The following is a 5,034-nucleotide window of genomic DNA, read 5'->3' on the forward strand; positions in this document are numbered from 1 at the left end:
TCCTCCAGATCCTTGAGAGGCGCACGGAAAGCCATCTGTCATGACCGCCTCGTGCCCTCACTGCCTCGCCCTACACGCCTCCGACTGTCCTCTCACCTCTTCCTCACGCCCCTTCGCCTCACTTCGCCACTTCTCTCTCTCTCTCTCTCTCTCTCTCTCTCTCTCTCTCTCTCTCTCTCTCTCTCTCTCTCTCTCTCTCTCTCTCTCTCCTCCGCCCGCCCCTCCCGGCCCACGGTAAGGAGCATCGCCCCGAGGACGCAGCGGTGGTTGCTGTGGCTTCCTGGGCAAGACATTAAGGTCAAGCCGGAGAGAACGTGATTCACCGCCAGAAAACAAAGAGGCTGCCGGTCACCCCGTGCTGGCCAGGCTCGCGGGGCCGCCCCTCAGCCCGGTTCTCCCTCCTCTCTCTCCTGCCGTGCCCAGCCGACCGTCGCGCTTCGCATCTTTTACTTAATTAATAATTGTGATTCCGAACGGGACCCTCTTCGCCTCTTTGCTAAATTAATGACGGCAATACCTGGATGATCTTCCATATTCACAATTATTATTCACGGTACGCTTTGGGACATCGTAAATAAATATTTACAGTTTTTACTTGATGGGATTCAAATCGTTACAACCGCGGGAGATCGTAAATAATCAGACGCCGAGGTACTGATTTGGCTCAGTCCCTGCCCGGCCCCGGAGGCGGCGCGCCGTGAGATACAGGCAGGAGCCCGCGGCGCCCGGACACCGCCAGGGGAATACACCATGAAGTAACGCACTGTGCGGGGACGTGATGGAGAGGATTTCCTTCTCACGGAGAGCATGGGAAGGGAAGAAGGGTGAGAGGGTGAAGGAAGGAGGCGGTGATGTCCTGTGTCGGGAGATACTGGATTTTGCATCAAAAGCAGAGTCGAGGGCCGCGCAGGTCGCCGCGGGGTTGCCCTCTGGCACTGCTTCAACTGTTTCCTGCGCTGTTACACAAAAGAAGTAGAAGTAAAAACAAGCCCGAGGAAAGTGTGGGCTGAGAGCGCCTTACAGACCCACTGTTAAGGTCTTTCCGGCCAGACACGCTCATGAGAACTAAGAGGCTATGATTTTATCACATAAAATTTCGTGATGTCCATGATTATTATCAAGCAGCAAAGATAAGAGAAAGGGTGGAGCCAGCGAAGCCAAGGTAGGAGCCGTGTGCGCGGGTCGGGACGGGCTGGCTGGGAGGCTGGCCGCGAGGGACGGACACATGACTGCACCGCCGCGGTACTTTTGCCTGCGCCTGTCGCCCACTGGTTCTCGTAACGACGGCCTTCCGTTCTCTTGCTATAAAGCCCAATGTTCTTTTGATCTTATCTCTTTCTCTCTCTCCTTCTTCCTCTCGCTTCCAAGGTGGTATATAAATGGTTCCTGTGGACCTGAGGGAAGCGAATGTTTTATATACGACTGTGGCTCCTAGGCTGCACAAGTGCCTGTGACAGTAGCGCGCTGATGGCTGTTTATGATGTGCTGGCCGGTCCGTCGCCGCCTCGGGCCACCGTAATGAGGCCACCAGTTTTTACGCGAGGCGGTAATGATCTGAGCACTCCACGATGCTCCTCATAACAGCTTGACATTCAAGTCAATCTTGTTTTTTGCATCACAGCGAAACAAAACTGGAATATACCCAGCCACTTCCTTGGGAAATCACTGCTTTCCGCCCACCCATCATGCACTCGGGATGATGGGAGGGGTAGGAGGGGCTGGGAGGGGAGAGGGTGTGGAAGGGGAGGGAAGGAGAGCAAAGGGAAAGGGAGGGCGCCAGAGGGAGGAGGGAGGAGGGGTAAGCAGGGCGCCCATTACGGTTCTGTTCTGTGCATGTTGTGTCTCTGGCCGTCGGGAAGAGAAACAATGTGTTCGTGAGGGGCAGGGCGGCGCGGCGGGCGTGGGGTTGTTGGCTGCCCGCACCACGCCGGGACTCGTTCGCCAGGAAAAGTTTTGACATGCCTGGAACGCTCTGAAGATTTCTCTTGCTTTATGCTAATTCCTTCCACGCCTCAGGTTTTGCCCAGTCACCCTTCCTGCTTCGGAAAGACTTCATCCTTACATTTTCGAAAGATTAATTCCTCTTTCACTCCTTCGGCTATTCTTGCTGACACTACTCTTACTGCAAATACCACACACCCAAGCACACACACACACACACACACACACACACACACACACACACACACACACACACACACACACACAGGTGAATCAACCTCTCTCTCTCTCTCTCTCTCTCTCTCTCTCTCTCTCTCTCTCTCTCTCTCTCTCTCTCTCTCTCTCTCTCTCTCTCTCCCTGGTCCAGATAATTGCCCCCACACGCCCATTATCCTGTTGGCTGGGATATTATGCCGTGTTGTCACATTATCTCCGAGGTGTTTTTCAAGCGAGTAATAGCCACGCTGCCAGCTAATTACGGGTTCCATAATGATACTGCACACAGCCGCGTTAATTACCTTATTAAATGATTACCTTAATGAAAAACCAAATTACCTTGTGGAGTGTGTCCTGACTACGATTCCGATTCTCTCTCTCTCTCTCTCTCTCTCTCTCTCTCTCTCTCTCTCTCTCTCTCTCTCTCTCTCTCTCTCTCTCTCTCTCCAGTATGTGCAGGGAAAGCAGATGAACTGATATCAATACATCGGCGTGGAAGAAAGGTGAATGTATTGAGAGAGAGAGAGAGAGAGAGAGAGAGAGAGAGAGAGAGAGAGAGAGAGAGAGAGAGAGAGAGAGAGAGAGAGAGAGAGAGAGAGAGAGAGAGAGTTGTTTTCTTTAAAGTTATAGCGACAAACAATAACAACATCAACAACAATAGCATGGGTCACCTAACACAGGTATTTGGTCATGCAGCGCCACCTGTCCACCTGAACCATTATCTTTCCACACCTGACTCCAACACACTTCACCCATACCAATCAGCCAGCATCCGTTTCCTCTACCCCTCCTCCTCCTCCTCCTCCTCCTGGTAAACTCCTGCCTTATCTCCTTGTCATCTTCACCACCATGTTTCTTCACTCCTCCCTCCTTTTTCCTGGTATTAATTCTATCTTCACTTTTCCTACTCTTACTATTACTAATCCTATAATCATTATCTCTCTCCTCATTCTCTTCTCATTTTCTTCATCACTTTCGTCACTTGTGTTCATTATTGCTGTCATCATCCTGCTGTCATTAATGCTAAGGTGGAGTCACTATTCGACTATTACAACAGTAATGAACAGTAAACTTATCTCCAAGCATGCATGAAGCCAGAAAAATAAATGGTTTGCAGGAGAATTACTTGAATTCGTTACACAAAGTTGAGTACTGTTATTTGACATTTGGATTTCTCGTGACTGTTTTTTATTCTACTGATATTTTTTTTACGCTTCGATGAATTAAAGAGAAAGTAATAGTGGATTATGTGTCCATATATTTTCTGGCTTCAGTTTCAGTGAGTTGACTTGACGGAAGTGGCAGACAGACGGCGAGGAAGTGGGACGTGATCAGGACCGTTTGCATTGAAACATGAATTAAATCAAAGATGATCCAAGGTTATTCTCGTGTAAATAAATCAAGCACAGTGAAGAAAACAAACTAAAGAGTCACTGATTTGTCGTATGCGTTATAACATGGCGTGCATAACCCCGAGAATTGTGAGGCTGCAGGGTCCCGTCACAGCATCCCACCTCCAGGCACGCCAGCCAAGTCAACCGAGACTCTCACGCGACACAACAAGCGGGTACTTACGTCCATGGGCGGGAGGTAGGGCAGCAGGGGCAGGTTGTCTGCTCTGACGGTGCCGCTGAAGGGGAGGTAACGGGTCTGGATGGGCAGGGGCCGAGTGGCGCACAGCTTGATGCAGTCCTCGGCGGGCACTAGGCGATCCAGGGGCGGCAGCGGGCGGGCAGTCACCACCAGCGAGAATTCGGCTGGCATCAAAACCCTCGTTTCCATCTTGGGGTCGTCTGTGCTAGTGGACTTCATGTTGAATTGTCTTCACTAGAGTCTCTGTTTCAACACGAAGAGACTCTGCGAGCACACTGGAGGAGGGAAGGGCGACCAACCCGAGTCTCACACGCACTGTCTCTTGCTCTCACGGGCAGGGCACCACCGCCACTACTCTCGCTGCCCGACACGTCCAGTAGTGTTCACTGTGACCTTCAGCGCCAGACTACCTGTTCACCTGTAATGTTCTCTAGCTTTATCCCCATACGGCCACCTGCTCTATACCCGCTACTGATGCCCACTGCCAGGGCAACAAGGGAACACTTCCCACCTGAACCACGGCGCCTGGAACATTGTCTTCCCCCGAGGACCCAGGATGCTCACCTGGTGCTGTTCCAGGCAACACCGCCATAAAAGGCAGCGTCACCTCTCAGCGCCCGTGTCTTTCTAGCTCTTAAGTGACTCGTTGGAGGCTGGTCCAGCCCACCTTGTCTCTCATTGGTCCTTAGGTAAACGTCACAGCCAATGGCGGCTGGGAGGGCGTGGCGAGCGGCGCGCGCGGCTCACGTGTTGGCCCGTGCGTGCGGTGCCTCGGGCTGATTGGCTCCGGGCGAGGCACGACGATGCCAGTCAGTGATCAGCCTGTGTGCCGAGGATGATGGCTCTCATCTAACATTATTGCACCTGCCCGGGGCCCCCACACAGCCCACTCACGACCCGGCCGTCCACCTGCGCCACGCACCCACCCGTCCGCATCCTTCCGACCCGCCCCGGCGCGGCTACCTGCACACCGCACCGCCCTGACCGAGCGGGACCGCGGGACGGGGCCTCCCCATCCGTAGCCTCCAGTAACAATTACCAGCATAACGCAGGGCAGGCGCAACGCATTAGGCTACGGCCATTACCCACTTGCTGCCGCGGGTATGGGCTGTTCCCTGCAGCCACCCAGCACACCGCTGCCTTGTGCCTCCCACCACCTACACCTGCCAGCAGTCACGGCACCTTGCATCTGAGGAGTCCTCGAGATGAAACATAAATATACCTCACGGAGTTCCATATAATCAACAAAGCCCTGCAGACACAGACACCCAGGGGCTCTATCTG

The 5,034-nt window shown here is 53.2% G+C and overlaps 1 pseudogene; it reads right to left on the reverse strand.

Moving 5' to 3' along the window:
• The window catches only part of LOC135102863 (zinc finger protein 629-like), a 6,607-nt pseudogene extending 1,833 nt beyond the window's left edge, over positions 1 to 4,774 (reverse strand).
• Positions 4,775 to 5,034: the final 260 nt, after the last annotated feature.

The sequence above is a fragment of the Scylla paramamosain genome, chromosome 1 (assembly GCF_035594125.1).
Source record: "Scylla paramamosain isolate STU-SP2022 chromosome 1, ASM3559412v1, whole genome shotgun sequence".
Classification (NCBI taxonomy): Eukaryota; Metazoa; Arthropoda; class Malacostraca; order Decapoda; family Portunidae; genus Scylla; species Scylla paramamosain.